At 38.0% G+C, this 18639-nt stretch overlaps 1 pseudogene; it reads left to right on the top strand.

Moving 5' to 3' along the window:
* The first annotated feature begins 12671 nt into the window (after window positions 1–12671).
* On the top strand, window positions 12672–16526 carry LOC115669371 ((+)-alpha-terpineol synthase-like; annotated as a pseudogene).
* The last annotated feature ends 2113 nt before the right edge of the window (window positions 16527–18639 follow it).

The raw sequence follows: 18639 nt of genomic DNA on the forward strand, positions 1-18639 counted from the left end.
TATTATTGTGCTAAATATGTCGAATTCTTTATATTTCGGACAGTGCGAGGCTATTTCGGACCCGTTGGAGTACAGCGGTTGAAGTTGCAATTCGCCCACTAAACCATCAAATAGGTTGAATGTTGATAATTATGAACCATACTGCTATATTTCTATATCGTCCTTTGTTTAAGTTCATAATCGAAAAACACTACGAAGTACACTGTTGTGCTTTTATGTGATTTTCCTCTTTGCTTTCTTTTTCAATGTGTTTTTCTCCATTTTCCTCTTTCAATTACATGTATATTGTGAATTTGCAGCCTTTATTGGCATCATGTTCTTCTCATAGGGCTCGTTTGGTTATGTTTATAGACACTTTTTTTCTATTTTTCAAAAGCGAAAAATTTATTTTTTACATAAAATTATCATTTGGATGGTTATGGATAAAATCAATTTTTTCAAAAATCAAATCAACATTAATCTATTTTCTTGAGAGCAACACATTTTGTTTTACATAATCAGAAAAGTGATTTTGGTTATCTCTAATTTTATTTAAGTGGAGCAAAACAGTTGTAGATGTCTTTTACTTAAGAATTTGTATCTTCTTCTTTGCTACAAGAAAGATGAGAGCTCTCGGTGTCGTTAGTATTTTTACGAGGGGTTCAAGTTACCAATTCATATGATAGCTGCGTACATTACTGTCGATAGTAACTTCTCTCATATTATGTCATAAGAACTATTAGCATCTTTGAAACTTTTGTTTATCTTTTGATCACTAAATTTTTTTTCCGTCCGAGAAACATTAAGATTATCATTTTGAATCGAGAGTAGTTCTTTTAATGTTTTAAGGGAATGAACACACTACTTTCATTAGTTCTAACTAGACTTGTCAAACGAGTGAATTGGGTTGAAAAAGATCCGACCCAAATTGACACATTTAATCTGTTTTGAGATATTTGCATGCAATATAAATCTAGTAACCCATATTCAATCTGATCCAAAATGGGTTTAGAATAGAAAAGCCTAAAATAATATGGGTGTTAAATAGGTTCATAACTTACTTTAGCCCAACCCACCTCTATGACTCCCTCTTCACTCTCTCTCGTTCAGACTCGATTTCAAGCTCGTTTACTCCGTGCTCTCACCTCAGTTTGGTTATGAGTTTTCCTAAATCGGGTTAAATATAGAAGTGTTTTAGCAGTATGGTTCGTGTCGGTTTGAGTTGGGTTTGGGTCGAATCAGGTATGGGTTACTAGATTTGTATTGCATGGAAATTAATCAAAACGGGTAAATGGGTCAATTTGATTCAGACCATTTTCGATCTGATTCTCCTGTTCAATGGGTCTAGTTAGAACTAATCAAGGTAGCACGTTCATTCCTTTCAAACATTAAAAGAACTACTCTCAATTCAAACTAATATCATTAATGGTTCCTATGAATATGAGAGAAGTTATTATTGACAATAATGTATGCAGCTATCATAGGAATTAGTAATTTCACCCCTCGTAAAAATATTAACAGCACTGAGAACTCTCATCTTTCTTGTGGCAAAGAAGAAGATACAAATTATTAAGTAAAAGAGATCCGAAACTGTTTTCCTGCACTTATATGAAATTAGAGATAACCAAAATCACTTTTCTGATTATGTAAAGAAAAATGTGTTGCTCTCAAGTAAATAGATTAATGTTGATTTTGATTTTATCCATAACCACCCAAATGATAATTTCATGTAAAAAATAATTTTTTTGCTTTTGAAAAATAGAAAAAAAAAAGTTTCTATGAACATAACCAAACTGAGCTCTATGAGAAGAACATGATGCAAATAAAGGCTACAAATTCACAATATACATGAAATTTAAAGTGGAAAATGGAGAAAATCACATTGAAAAATAAAGCAAAGAGGAAAATCACATAAAAACACAACAGTGTACTTCAAAGTGTTTTTCAATGATTTGGAAAACATTTTCCTAAAACTGATTACTTATGTTGCTTACATAATAAAAGAACGAAAAATATTTTCATCATTTAAGAAAATGTTTAGACATAAATTATTGTTGATATTGCAATATAAACGATTAATTTTAGGAAAATATTTTCCAAATCATTTCATTTTATGCGAAACAAACGGAGCCTAAGTATAACCCTTTTGTGTATTTAAAAGACACGAAAGATTCTCAAACAAGAAGTGGACGTACGTGCATGAGTTTGCAGTCGGTATTTGCATTTATTTGATTTTTTTTTGGTTATAAATTTGATTGATTGATAAACTTTTATCTGTAAGGCTAGTTATGTAGAGAAATCTATTACAAACAGCCGGCGGATACAATAAAAAAAACCCATGCGTCATAACACTTAACGACCACAAACTACCTATAATTAAATATAACTCACCTAAATTCTAGAATGCAGTTCTAAATTTCCAACTTAACAATTCAAGTTGGAAATTATTGTTAAAACTATTAGAATATTTAAATAATAAATCACGTCTTCATCTAATAGCTTAAACTTTTTGAATACTTGGCAGTGGTCCTACAAAATCTCACATGATATTAGAGCTGGGACATCCTGAGTTCGAATCTTCCAGGCTCCTATTTGCCTCCCCAATCGAATAAAATCTAGCCTACGCGTGAGGGAGAATGTTAGAATATTTAAATAATAAACTACGCCTTCATCTAATAGCCTAAGTTTTTATAATAGTTGGCAGTAGTCTCACAAAATCTCACAAAAACTACATTATGGAATTTAAGTGAGTTATATTTAATTATAGGTAGTTTGTGGTCATTAACTGTTATGACGATTAAAAAAAAAGGGAAAGCTCAATAGCTTGCGTATTTAATGATGGTTTCTAGATCTTAACAAATAAAAAACATGAATTGAAGTCAAAAGCAGAATTCTTTGTTTTTGTGGGGGTGTTGTTTATTGAACCTCATTTACTGAAGAAACACCCTCTTGGGCTACAATGCCTTGTTTTAAGTCCTGACCGCCGGACTATCCAGGGACCCCCTATTGTCGGGGAATTGTTTTTTTTTTTTCATCCTCTCCAGCAGGCAGTATCCCCTTTAGAGTTTTACAACCCCAAAAAATCTAAGGGAGAGACCTTAAAGTTGGAGCCTTTTAATGACCTGCTTAGGTTCAATGAGGGTCCATTTTTCTTGTGAGAGATGCCCCAAGAATTTAAGGGCTCCTATCAATTTTGTTTTAGTAACATCCTATTAATTAAGAGGATGTTGAATTTTGGGCGGCTTTGATTTAAATTTTGTTGACTTTAGAGCATCTCTTACATGGGGTTAGGTCGTTTACAAAACTGCAAGAGATCGTTGCATGTGAAGAGCATCTGTTCGTGCCCTTCTTTTAATTCTTGATTTTGGACCCAACCACCATATCTAAAGTTCATGATTGTAATATTTCTTTCTTTCTTCTTTTTTTCCTTTTTCTGACTCCAACCTTCTATTTTTCTTATTTAATCAAACAGCTCCATAAGAAATATCATAAACAGTCTTTTTAACAAGTAATATATGCCGGTGACTTGTTTAAGACCCCTTCTTGTTCCTTCAAATGGTTATAAGACTCAAAAGCTCATTCACCAAACCAAGGGCCATGTTATGTCTACCATATTCGTATCCGTGCCCCTTGATTAGGGATACATTATTGACAAAGGTCTTGCTATTGGAGAGAGCCTCTGATCTTACGTGTTATTATTAGCTTTTGGGGCGGGTCTGTGAGCTCTAAGATATTGAAACTAGTGTAATTGAAGTCTATTGAGGGGTGTTCGTACAAGCTTCATAAAATTCAGCAAAGAAGCACATGCTATTCCGTGCTTTGTGTTGTGGCCGATTACCTAATTGTTAATGGTATTTGTGTTGATCGAGTTTTATTTTATGCAGAAAATATTGTTATGGAAGCCAAACGATCGAATAATAAAATAGACAGAACAAGAAAATAAATTGAACACCAGATTTACATGGTTCGGTCGTAGTGACTTACGTCCACGGGGAGAGCAGCACGAAATTCCACTATAGATCAAGCGATACAATTGAGATTACAACCACACTCGAGTCACTTAAATACTCTAAGTGTTTCTCAAGCCCCAAGTACACCCAATAACTCACGTAGTGTTTAGCCTCGCAATTTCTACTAAATAATCTCTCAATCTCGCGAAGGAATTCACAAATCTTACCACGAGATTTAATTAGCTAAAAAACACTAGCACATGGATGTAATTATCTAAACTTTGAAGCCCCATGATAGAGTCCCTCTACACCTCTTCGCACAGCAAAGCATGCCCACTGCTCCACTATCAAGCACTCAAAACGGCGCTTGAAGCGATTCATCAACAATAGCTCTCACTTAAAAAACCAACGTGTAAGCTATAAATACATATATGTCCACCGCCTGAAGAAGAGCATAACGTGGTCAAAGATGGCCACGTGTACTGGAGAAGGAAACTAAATCAAATGGAATTCGGTCAGCAAAAGTCCAATGTTTGACTTTTCTCGTCACTCTTCTTTTGGCCGACTCCAGCACATATTTGGAGCAACATGAAATATATTCCGTGCGCCCCTTTTGCTTTTATTTTTTTCCTTCTTTTGTTGGCTGCCAACTCTTGGACATTAGGAAAGTAAATTTCCAATATTTGTTTTTTTGCTCGATTTCGGATGTCGGCAAAATATCAATTTGGAATATTCAGATTTTTGTTTCGGGCTCAAACTCGATACATATTTTAACAAATATAGTATTTTATATTGGAGAAATATTGAAAAGAAAAAGACTACGACAGAAAAGAAAAACCAGCCAAAACTTTGACCGACGCTGGCTCAGTGCAATTGGAAACGGTCGCTGTGCAGGAGGTCCATTGGTACAGCAAGGCATTAAACCGACACTGAAGGAGCACATGGACGTTGCGGCGAGCTCAGCCGGAGGGCTGGTTATGCTGTTGGCCAGTTACTTCCTAACCACGGATAAATTGATGGAAGAGGGACTTGATTACGTTTCCAAAATCCCGAGTGTCGTGTATTGTTCTGCCGAGATCCTTCGACTCACCAATGATCTCAGCACATCATCGGTAACTTACTTTTATATTGTTTTTCTCCTTGTAAATAGTGACTTATAACAAAAAAAGAGTACATCATTGGTATATTCATAGTGACAAACTACTCTTTCTTATTTCTTCGATACGAATGCGAGATGAGTATTTGGACTTGCTTGGTATGAATTGGCGCGAGGAGACAGCTTCAAGGCGCTAGAATGCTACATGATTGAAACCGGGGCTTCAGAAGAGGCCGTGCGGGAACACATCGGGCATATGGTGCGTGAGACCTAAAAGAGGATGAATAGAGTCGTGTCTGAGGACTACCCAGTTCCCGGGTTCGGGCCTTTTCTTGGTGCCTGTTTGAACTTGGCACGAGTTTCTCAGATTTTTTACCAATATGGAGACGGATTCGGCTCTCCCAGTCACGAAACCAAGGACCATCTTGTGTCGGCTATATACAAAGCCGTTCCCCTCGATTAGGCATGCATTATTGACCAAGTTCTTGCTTTTGGAGAGAGCCTTTGATCTTATGTGTCTTCCTTAGCTTTTGGGGTGGCTCTGTGAGCTCTAAGATATGGAAGCACATGCTATGCCGTGCTTTGTGTGGAGACTGATTATGTAATTACAAACAATATTCGTGGTGATCGAATTTTATTTTATGTTGAATATATAGCTTTTTGTATTGGAGAAAAATTGAAAAGAAAAGTTATCATATAGAAGAAAAGAAATTCGTCAACTTTGACCAGGGGTACTCCGTGGATCCTTGGGTGTTTAGGGTGTATCCTCACCACAGAGCAGGCTTCACCGACTGGGGCCACCTCGCCTGTCCAGGAAACCCTAGCGGGCTAACAGGACAATGTTCCTTATTTTAACTTTCCTGGTGCCCTCATGCCCGGCCCCTCTTGTCCCCCTTGTATCTTGTTGAAAATATATCTCGAGTTTGAGTCCAAAAATGAAAGTTTCCTAATTCAAGTAGGTTTCTTATTTTGAATAGATTTTCTAATTGAATGATTTCCTTGTCGGAAAAGATTTCTTAATTGGAGAAGGTTTCCTAAAAAGAGGTTTCCTAATTTGGATCCAATTCTTGCCTATAAATAAGAAGGGGATGTTATTTGTGAAGATCATCAAAGAGGAACTTCTGCTAGTGAATTACACTATGAAGATATCCGAGTATTTGTAGCGATTAAATTCTTGTGGTAAGAATTTGTGTCAATTCCTTCGTGAGATTGAGAGATTATTTCGTGAGGAATTATTGGGCTAAACATTGCGTGAGTTATTGGGTGTAATTGGGGCTTGGGAAACACTTAGAGTGTTTGAGTGATTCGAGTGTGGTTGTAATCTCTGTTGTATCGCTTGATCTATAGTAGAATTTCGTGCTGCTCTTCCCCGTAGATGTAGGTCACTATGACCGAACCAAGTAAATTCGGTGTCCGATTTATTTTCTTGTTCTGTCTATTTTATTGTTCGATCGCTTGCTTCTACAAGATATCTTTATCTTCCCTAAGGAGATGGAATACCCTCTATGTGTTTTACATACAAGGGATGTCAAGGTCCGCATGAGGTCCTAGATGAAGCAATTTAACCTCTTACTCAGGAGGGAAAAGAAAAGTTATCATATAGAAGCAAAGAAAAATCGTCAACTTTGACCAACGCTGATTCAATGCAATTAGATTGGAACGAGTATTTTCTTCTGCTCCAATAATACTACTAGCTTTCTATATCGTTCTTTGGGTTTGAATTCATAATCAAAGAACACCTTCAAGTACATTATTGTACAGACCAAAAAAATAAGGTTCGTTATCATTTTCTTATGCGAGACATTATATCTTAAAGTCAATACTTTCATTGAAGCCGTTTGCACAATAATAGAAATATAACTATCTTGTAGAAAGTTTCCTGGAAAGTGTCTTGACTCGTTGCATCTTTTGTCTTTAATTCTTTTTCAATTTAGTTTTCTCCATTTTCCTCTTTCAATTTCATTTATATTTTGAATTTGTAGCCTTTATTGGCAACATGTTCATCTCATAGAGCTTGACGAGGACGAGGGATGAGCAGCAATGGGGACCGGCAAGGTCTAAGGGTTGATTCGGGGGCTCAGTCGACCTTGGATCTCTGGGTTCATTCGAGGTTCGCTGCTGCAAGCGTCCAGGGCGAACGTCCCAAGTTCATGGGAACGCTGCAAAATTAATTCCACATTCACTTCACTCGCGATGTTCCTCCTCAATAAACTGTTGCGACCTTCCTCGAGGTGAAATACCAAGGGAAGCTAATGGAATACTAAGCCAAAGGCTCAGCGCAGATTCTCCCAAACAACAAGTCGTGATCCAACGATTTTCCAGTTTCCCACTCTAATAACTTCGAATTGACTTACCTCACTCAATTAGTTGCAGCATTCCAAGAAACAAAGCTTACATATTAGCTCACATTCTACGATTTTTTTTTTTTTTTTGCATTTATAAGCTGCCACACAGCTGAGAAATTTAAGCAAGCCGAAAGCCAGGTGCTAAAGCTCACCCATAATCTGGCAAATCCACAATGTACCAACTCTTGTTCACCAAGAAGTGATTTATAAGCTGAGTCTTGCCTGCAAAATACAATCAATCAGCCGATCCCTCGCGACCAAAGCAAAACCATAAGCGAAAAAAAGAGGACCTGGTTTCTTAAATGTAACCGTAACTTCCTTCTTCCTCTAAACCAGAGCATTGATATGTGAAGACTTGCCCAAATTAGAGGACCCAGAATCGCAAACTGGGGCCTCCCATTTTGGGACAGCCCTTGGCCCTCCCACTGCTCTTCACGAACTCCACTTCCATAATCTGGGCGTGACCCTTGGCCGGATCGACCCCGGGCAGGAAGAAGAAAACTTTCTGGACGAGTCCGAGGCTGTCGGGCTTGCTGTTTTGGAAGCTGAGGCATGGAAGCTAGGTCCGTGGTGGGTGGGCTGCAAGAGAGGAGGGGTCTTGAGAGAGAGTGAGAAGGGCAAAAGGACATTATAAGTGCCATAAGTTGTGTACAGAGATCACTTTGGTGCCATAACTTTTTTTCGGATCACTTTGGTGTCAAGTCGGAGGAAAAGAGATCACTTTAGTGACTCCGGCCAAAATTCCGGCCAAAAAAAGAGCCATGTCATCATCGCAAATTAATATAAAAAAAAGCCGCGTCAGATTTCCAGCGGCCATGTCAGCATTGGCATTAAAGTGATCGTTTTTCAAAAAAGTTGACATCAAAGTGATCCGAAAAAAAGTTATGACATCAAAGTGATCTCCGTACACAACTTATGACACTTATAGTGTCTTTTTGCCGAGTGAGAAGAGTGTGGCATTCGGAGATGGCGGAAGTGAGGGTTGAAGAAGAGAGGTCAAGTGCAGAGTGAAGATTGTCAAATAGAGATGATTTGCTTTGCCCAAAGGGGCAGTCTAGGAAGCGAAGAAAAAGAGAAGAGGAAGCAAAGAGGTAGAGGGAGAGAGAGTGTTTGTCGGTAAGGAAGCATGCTTCGACATTGATGGAAGGAGAGAGAGAAGAGTACGGGGAGAGAAGACACAGAATTTTGAAAACTTTGACGAGCAGGACCCATCTAGATACGTGGTAAGGGAGTGGAGCGGCCCATGGCTAACGCGGAAAGTGAAGTCTACCAAATATTTTTTCACTTTTCTGAGGCGTCTTTTCGCCTGCCCTCAATTCAGGTCACCCAAACGTGGGAGGCGTATGGTACATTTTGATCGTCATGTCAAATCTCTAACGGCCACTATAGATGGAAGCTAAAAGGGGGGCCTTTTTGGGTTGTAAGCCAAATTTTGTGTTCCTTCGTGAGATACTTGAAGATTCAGATAGAATCTGACTTTATTGTCAGTAGATATAATTTCACTAAATGGTCAATAACAATTGTCCTCGACTAGTTCTGTTAAGATTGTGCTTTAGGTAATAGGACAGTTCGTTCAACGAATTAAAAATGGAAGGTTCAGTTAGAGCTCGTTCACGTACAAAGACTTTCGCTTTGATTGATGATTTCTCAATCATAATAAACAACCACCATCGTAAGTTCATGTCGAAAGCAGATTCTCTATTTGTGGGCGTTGTACGACACAATGTACAAGGGAAAGGTAGTTTGGTGGGGTCTAATTTTTAAAGCAAGACATATCCTACAATTCAAAGCCCACCCTAACCAAACTCATATCGATTTCGTATCGGCGATGCTCTATTCATTAGGGGCGGCTGAATGTTGCTTCTTTAGGGGGCGTGTCTCCCATAGTTGCTACCCCTGATTATTTGTGGTATTTGCAATCCACAGCAAGCGACCTTCGGCTACGAGAGCGGAGATGTTGGAGCTTTGGGGTTTTATGCGGCGTTCGGTCTATTTCTTCTACAGTGCTCTGCATTTATCCCTGACCGGACGCCGCAAAAACGTTCTATGACGTTTTCTTACTGTTTCTTCTTGAAAAACTTAGTGAGTCCACTCATTTTCGTTCCTCTTTTTGCTTCTTCTTCTTCTTTTTCTGTTTGTATTCGATGGTCTCCGGGAGAATTGTTCTATGATTTTTTATAATGGTTTTCATAAAAAGAAAAGTGAAAAGTTATAGGCTTTTCATGATAATTTTGGCCTTTAAATTATTTCTATTTTGTCTACCGTTGCTGATTTACTTTTATTAGTTTAGCTAAAGGAAACAATATATTTTATTGATTTTTTTAGTAAAAATTAAAGTCAGAAGATGCATAGTTAGAGATAATCAGGATATCTGCTTAATTTTTCATATTACTCAGGATTGTGCATATATCTCCTTTGATCGTTCATATTTCCAATTGAATAATCTTATTAGGCTCACATACTCTTCGTTACAAGTTACACATAAACATATAGAAATTACATAATTCTCTCTTCTGCGTGTTTCTTTTCTTGGTGTAGAGCTTTTTGTGGGAAAAGGGACACCACAAATGCTATGTAACTTTTTCGATCACTTGAGTACCACATTAGTGAAAAATCAATCACTACAATGCTTGTTGCGAAAATAAGCGATCGAACAATAAAATAAAGAAAGCAAGAAAATAAATTGGACAATAGATTTTATGTGGTTCAAGTCCACGGGTAGAGCAACAAAGAATTTCATTATAGATTAAGCGATACAAAAGAAATTATAACCATATTTGAATCATTCGAACACTCTCAGTGTTTCTCAGTCCTCAATTACACCTAATAAATCACTCAGTGTTTAGCCTTACAATTCCTTACAAAATAATCTTTCAATCTTACAAAAGAATTCACAAAATTTTAACATAAGATTTTCATGGCTTCAAACACTAGGGATGTAATTTACAAGTAGAAGTTCCTCTTTGATGCTCTTCAGAAAAAAAACATCCACTTATATATATACACACACACAAGCAATAATTGAATTCAAAATAAGAAACCTCTTCTTAGGAAATCTATTCCAACTAGGAAACTTATTCAAAATAGGAAACCTATTTAAAATAGGAAACTTTCCTCTTCATGCTCAAACTTAATAAATATTTTGCTTAATCTCCACCTTGGCTTGACGTTTGAAACAAGTCACAATCGCTTCATTGGAATCCAAACTTCACTGCTATTATTCCACAGGCTCTAATGGGCTCAATCGCCACAGATATTTTCCAAGTCCAAATCCAAGCCTCGCTTGAACTTCGCCATAATCCTGGACTTCATTAGAACACTAACTCTACCTGGATTTAACTGCTCCACAAGGATTTTCAGACACAACTTCATCTATCACATATAAAGAAAAACCATCGTTGCATCCATATATGTCGAGAGATCGAACATGCACCTTGTTAAACTCAATAGTTAGAGCAATTGTTAACTCTACCAACTCCATATTGCTACAAGCACCATGTATGTCGATTACCACATTAGCACCCGCTACTTTAAGAGTTTCTAGTTGCCACTCCACCTAGAACTGAATACCGTTCGGATCCGTATAAACACTATTGCAATCACTGCTGCCTAAATGTATCGGAGACTCATCAAATGTAACTTCTTTGCTAATAATAGGTGGATTTAATTCCGACACCACAACCGATAGTCTCATTTACCTTGTACATAGCCTACGAACATGCACTTTTTTTCCTTCCATTGAGCTTACCATCTCTCACTTAAGTATAACACGAACAACCAAATATTCACTTAGCAGCTCCACAATTATTCACGAAATAATCTATCAATCTTACAAAGAAAATCACAAAATCTTAACATAAGATTTTCATGGCTTCAAACACTAGGGATGTAATTGACAAGCAAGAACTCTTCTTTGATGCTCTTTAGAAAAAACATCCACTTCTGATATACGATTGGATCCAACATAGGAAATCTCTTTTTAAGAAACTTACTCCAACTAGAAAATTTATTCAAAATCAGAAACCTATTTAATATAGGAAACTTTCATCTTCATGCTCAAACTCGAGATATATTTTCAACAGTGCCTCTGGTGAGATATTCCGGTTCATTAAAATCATGTTGATCCATTGTCATGTGACACAATTATATCGACTCCTATCCAACTGGACCTGATCTGGACACAACTCAGCTCCAAATTTTAGCAATATTTCCTCTTAAATATGGAAAACCATACTAAATTATTACACATGTGACAAACGGAAGGGTAAAACCTCAACTTAGTACATTTGTCAACTTTCACGTATCATCAAACTCATCAATTTGATGGTAAAATTTATCGAAAACTAAGGGTAAATTTATTATAGGTATACCAGTTTGGGATTTTTAGTGGTCAAGAAATTAGTTTTGGGTAAATTTATCACAAGTGTACCAATTTGAGTTTTTTGTGGTATTAATCCTTTAGTTTTTGAAACTTTTTTATTGGCCACAACATTGATTGATTGTTATAGTAATAGTTTGGTGTTGTGTGCCGGCCAAATATTTTAAATGTGCTTCTTGTTATATATTTAACCTAAACTTTTTCTCGTCACATAAACACCATAAACTTTATGTGATACATTTATCATCTGTTAAGCTTTCGTAAGATGATTTTTAAGCCAAAACAATGACGTTATTATTTCACTTAAGCCATGTGGGTGCCATTCAATCCTGTTTGCTTTCTGGCATCCATGTAGGCAGAATTTTAATGATTCTCATTGACAAAACTTTGATATAGGGTAAAATGTCACACATGTACAAATTTGGGAAGTTTTAGGATTTTTGGTGGCTTTTCACCTAAAATTACTTTGTGGTTAACAAGAAACGTGAAGTGGGACGAGGCATCAAAATATAAACGTATGCATGTAGAAACAAAACAAATACTCTAAATTTCCATTAAGACCCAACTTGATTGAACATTAATTTTTTAAACTCATTTTCACCCGGCATTTTTAATGTTTAAGCAACCCATTACAACCTGATTGTAAATGAGTGAATGAATGGATTTATGATCCATTTTGACCGCTCTAGTTTTGAAGCACGGCATTTTTATTTATCCAAATCAGTCGTGGTGTGTCGAGGACAACCATTTTGGAACAAAATAAAAAAAAATAAGAACATAAATTCCAATGCTTAGAGAATGGCTTGAGTAAATAGAAAAATTTGCACCGAAAGCATCTGCAAACTTTTCCATGACTGGGGCTCCACAGCGACACCTATATAAAGGATGGTGAGCATACTGAGTCACTTGCATCAAATTTCGCAATGGCTCTTCCTGCTTTGTTCACAAGCTTCATCCCCTCCTCAATCCGCCATAATCAACCCTCTCTCTTGTTCTCTAGACGCCTTCGCTCCTCCTTGTCCTCGTCCTCCTCCACCTCCTCCGGCGCTCAATTCGTGAAATGCGCTTTGAAGATTGAAGATCAAGAGATTGTGAGACGTTCAGCAAATTGGCAACCTAGCGTTTGGGACTATGACTTTGTGCAGTCACTCAGTGTTGATTACACGGTAATGATTTTTTTTATCGGCATAAAATCCACTCTAGCTTAAATACTATGGAAAATATTCACATTCAGTATTGAATTTGCAATCTTTTTTCCATTTGGTCCTGAAACTTGGAAAAATTTCCTGTCATATTTTTTGGTCCATGGTTTTGACAATTTGAAGCTAGCTCATGTCCATGTCATTGGTAGCTGAAAGTATGCTGTGGAAAAACTCGGCACTATTGTGGATATTCAATTCGCAAACTACAAAAACAGTAACTCAAGTTTAATTTAAGCAAATTTCAGTAACACTTTATTCCATGATGGCACTGATTATTTGAATATTAGACTTTTGTTCGGTAGCGATTAATACCTCGGCTTCACTTTGCTATGTTCGAAGTTTAAGTTACCACATTGACAACAAAAACAACTTAAGTTTGGTGACCGAAGTGCACTTTTTCCCCATTTTCTATTTACTTTGATGGGATGAGTCCACAAATCCCAAAACGACATAGAAAAAAAGAAAAAGAAAAATTGTACTTTAAAATAGAAATGTGGTTTGACCAAAAAAGATTGATATATGGATGTATACTTCTTGTCCATTTCTGTATATGATTTATATACGACATTCGAGATACGTAACATCAATTTACACAACCCCATCCACAGCAACTCTATTAAATATACGGCCAACCCCAACAATATTCTACAGGAGATATTAATAAACCTGGTCAAAATGGCATATTCTCAACATATAGGCACGAGCTCAACAATGCCTATTCAAATGTTTTTGGAAATAAAATGAGAATCGATCTGTTTTAATACGATAGGCAATATGCAACTATGCTTATGTATTAACTGTGATTAAGATCTCAATTTTTATGAATTTTTAACGTGCCTAGGAGGATAAATATACCGAGCAACTCCGAAGGTTGAAACAAGAAGTCAGGGGTCTGTTCAGCAGGAAGATGAACCAGGTGGCCAAGCTCGAGTTCATTGATGTGGTTCAAAGACTAGGACTAGGTTACCAATTTGAGACAGAGATCAAGAACGCTCTAATTTCCATCTATAACAAGACTGAAGATGCTCAGCTTTTGGACGATCTCTATGCCACTTCCCTTCGATTCCGGCTACTCAGACAACATGGATACAAAGTACTGCAAGGTGGTCGCTAACTAGTTAACCTTTTGTGAATCATGTTGACGCATCAAATTTTACCTTACCATTCCTTTTGCTAAATGTACAGATGTGTTTCAAAGGTTTATGAACAAAACGGGCACATTCAACGAATTGCTCAATAAGGATGTGAAGGGGCTTCTTGGTCTTTATGAAGCTTCTTTTCATGGATTGGAAGGGGAAACCATACTTGATGAAGCTTGGAACTTTGCTTCTAAGCATTTGAAGGATCTAAACCTCGACGAAGTTCCCACTAATTTAGCGAGCAACGTGAGTCATGCACTAGGTATGCCAATCCACTGGAGGCCAAACAGGTTGGAGGCTCGGTGGTTCATGGACATGTACGAGAAACAACATGACATGATCCCCTCTTTGCTACGATTGGCTAAACTAGATTTCAATTTAGTGCAGTCAGTCCACAGGAAGGAACTTAGCAATCTGGCGAAGTATACACAAGCACTCTATAATTCATAGATGCAATCTGGCAGCGTAGGAGCGCATTTTCGAGTAACGGTAAAATTTATAAGATCGTTGAAATAGTGATAACTTGTCTAGGTGTGACATCACGGACATCAATAAGCTTCCTCCAACAATAAGAGATAGTTTTATGGTCTTGTACAACACGACCAACGAAGTTGGGTATTGGACGATGAGAGAGCGAGGAATCAACCCCATCCCTTACATGCGAAAAGTGGTAATCTCGACTTGCTAAATCTTTCACCTTATAATGTATATCCCGAAAAAGTAGGAGAAAGAACGTCCCTCGACTTGGTGATTGACACACTTTTCGAATTTCAATCCAATAGTGGGCGGATGAATGCAAGGCGTACATGAAGGAGGTCCATTGGTACAACAAGGGCATTAAACCGACACTGAAGGAGTACATGGACGTTGCGGTGGATTCGATCGGAAGGCTGATTTTGCTGTTGGATAGCTACTTCCTAACCACAGACATAGTGACGGAAGAGGGGAAAAGTGTCAAAAAAGTCATAAACCTTTTGCATTGATGTCAATTTAGTCCTAAACTTTTTTTGGGTGCCAATTCAGTCCTAAACCTTTTGCATTTGTGCCAATTCAGTCCTTCCGATTAATTTTGGCAGAATTTTGCTGACGTGGACGCCGACCGGTCACTGGCGCTGACGTGGACAATTTTTAATAATATTTTAATAATTTTTTGAAATTTTATTAATTTTTTTATTCTTTTCTTTTTTCCCTCCCTCCTTTCTCCAGCTGATCACCGGACCGGTGATCGGCCAGAGGCCAAAGGCCGGTGAGGTCGACCTCGCTGGCCACTGGCAAGCCTTGCCATGGCTGGGCGAGGCACGACCTCGCCCAGCCATGGCGAGGCTCGCCTTCATCGTTGCTGGCGAGGCTCGCCTTCATCGTTGCTGGCGAGGTTGACCTTGCCGGCGGCTGGGCGAGGCTCGCCTTCACCATCGCTGGCGAGGGCGAGCCTCGCCAATGGCCAGCGAGGACCTCGTTGGCCTCTAGCCGGTCGCCGGTCCAACGATCGGCTGGAGGAAGAAGGGAGGGGAGGGAAAAAAAAGAAAAAAAGAAAAAAAATAAATAAAAATTCAAAAAAATATTAAAATATTATTAAAAGTTATCCACATCAGCGCCGGTGATTGGCTGCCGGCCGGCCGATGTCCACGTCAACAAAATCGGGCCAAAATCGGCTGGAAGGACTGAATTGGCACAAAGACAAAAAAGTTTAGGACTGAATTGGCACAAATACAAAAGGTTTATGACTAAATTGGCACAAATGCAAAAGGTTTAAGACTTTTTTGGCACTTTTCTCGACGGAAGAGGGACTTGATAACGTGTCGAAAATCCCGGGCGTCATGCATTCTTCCACCAAGATCCTTCGATTCAACGATGATCTCAGTACATCATCGGTAACTTACTTTGATAGTTGTCCTTTCCTTGTTAATCATCTCTTATAAAAACTGCACATTATCGAATTATTCACAGTGATGTTCCATCATTTTTTTTATTTCTTTGATACAAATGTGAGATGAATCTAGGGACTTACGTTAGTGACCCATCTTTATCGTCCATGCTTAGCATGAATTGGCACGAGGAGACAACTACAAGGCGCTAGAATGCTACATGAATGAAACCGGCGCTTTGGAAGAGGCCGCGCGGGAACATATCAGGCATCTGGTGCGTGAGACCTGGAAGAGGATGAACAAAGAAGTTTTTGAGGACTACCCATTCTCCGGGTTCAGGCCTTTTCTCAATGCCTGTCTCAACTTGGCACGAGCGTCTCAGTGCTTTTACGATTATGGAGACGGACACGGCCTTCCCGGTCACCAAACCAAGGACCATGTTATGTGGACCATATTCGAATCCGTGCCCATTGATTAAGGATGCATCATTGACCAAGGTCTTGCTATTGGAGAGAGCCTCTGATGTTATGTGTTATTATTAGCCTTTGGGGCGGCTCTGTGAGCTCTAAGATATTGAAACTATTGCAATTGAAGTCTATTGAGGGGTGTTCGTACAAGCTTCACAAAATTCGGCAGAGAAGCACATGCTATTCCGTGCTTTGTGTTGTGGCCGATTACGTAATTGCTGATGGTATTTGTGGTGATCTATTTCTATTTTATGTAAAAAAATATAGCATTTTATATTGGAGAAATATTGAAAAGAAAGAGAGAATGCGACAGAAAAGAAAAACCGGTCAACTTTGACCGACGCTGGCTCCGTGCAATTGGAAACGGTCGCCGTGCAGTCCGTTAACATCTGAATTTTCGCCCTAATGTCTCTTTTCGCATTAGGAATTGAACTCGTTCATGCCATCGAAATCTGGCCCATAGTAAAATAATTCATATTAAATTAAATTTTGGCATGTCCCATTTAGGAGACATGTTGAATACAACTTTGCATTGTGATTTCCTTAATATTTCTCTACATTAGAGTTGCATTCATTCGAACTATGGGTTACATTCGCTTGTATTTCTCCACAACTTTGTTGGTATTGATGCACATGGTGAAATGCCTTTCACAAAGATGGATCTTTGGTTTTTATTTAATCGGGTTCAGTGGAGATTCGAACATGAAGTTACTAATGGTGGACAAATAAATCTAGAGTAAAGTAAAACGCAAGTATAGGAAACTAATAAATTGATAAATCGATAGACTGGAATAAAAAAGATACGTAAGTGTTGATAATTGCGGATCCTTTATAATGATTAAGCACGACTCTCATATAGTCTATTACTGTTGGGAGCGCGTAGCAGAAGCCCGATACCTTCACCTGGGGAGATTGCCAAGAGGGAACTTAAGTTCGAGCCCGTCAACATATCCAGTTGAACCCACCTTCACTCAAAAGCTTAAGTTAATGAGTTATGGGTCAACTATGATATATTAACTGTTCAACACTACATCAATTATCCAATGTGGGATTTCTCTAACACAACTCACACGTGTTTCTCAACAATTACAATGTGTAACTCTTTATAAACGATTAATATTCAAATAGCAAGTTACAACCTCACCCCTTCACCATCCTATGTCGATAGCATTACCAGTAGGAAAATTGAGGTGTCAACAAATTTATCCTGGTAAATCTTCTCTGCTGATCCGAACATTTGAATTTCTTCTTTTGTACTTGGACTGCTTTGAGTATTCTCGCAGTTCTGCTTATGCATTGAGGATCTAGTTCCAGTTGCACTTCGAAGGTATATTAAGGCCATAACAGCATCAGGGCTTCAGGCTGACATTCTCAACCCTGGGACAAACACTTCCGTGCATCTCCGGAAAAGCTGTTTGGTAAGTTATGCTTTAGACTGGAAGAAATCTTGTGTATCTCAGAATTAAGGCCTGTAATTTAGAATTTAGCTGCTTTAATAGGCAAAGGTTTGTCGTCAAAAGAACTAGTTATTTAGGAATTCCTCGTCAATCACAAGGTGAATAAGCTGCTAGTTCAGTATTACTGTCAGATCAGTCCATTCTATATGCTGAAACACATGCGAATCATCGATTTTGCACAGTGATATCAATCTGTCAATGACCAATAATACATTACATTCACTAGGAACAACCGTAGAATTTATCTGTTTGGTTGTGTCGAAATTCTAGTCATTCGACTTACCAAAAAAAAAAAAATTTCTAGTCATTCTGGTGCCTGCTCCAATTTCACCTCTTCTCACTTTTCCTGTCATATCGATAAATACTATGCCCTGAATCTACCGTTTGCTATTTGTACTTAATGCACTTATCAATAATTATCGTGACAAGTTGTCATAACATCTAGTGAAGGTATCAATTTTAGAACTTAAGATATAGATGCCACTTTTCAGTCATCTTGGTTAGTATCTGATTTTATTTATAATCTGTCCTTGCGGTGCTCCATTTGTAACTTTTGCTCCATGTCTCACCTGGTCGTGTGACTGAATTTGATTAGTAATTTATGTATAAACTCTTGTTAATGAGCTGGTGCTTGCCAGCTTTTCTTGTACTTGTCAAGAGTGTGTTAAGGACTACATTTTTTATTGTAACAATAATTTGCAAGTTCTAAGTGTCATAGATAGTACGATTGCTAGATATCTTCAGCAAATGATTCTAGTGTC

Source organism: Syzygium oleosum, unplaced genomic scaffold (assembly GCF_021117445.2).
Source record: "Syzygium oleosum isolate NSW1041296 unplaced genomic scaffold, Sole_v2.1 Sole_v2.23, whole genome shotgun sequence".
In the NCBI taxonomy this organism is placed as follows: Eukaryota; Viridiplantae; Streptophyta; class Magnoliopsida; order Myrtales; family Myrtaceae; genus Syzygium; species Syzygium oleosum.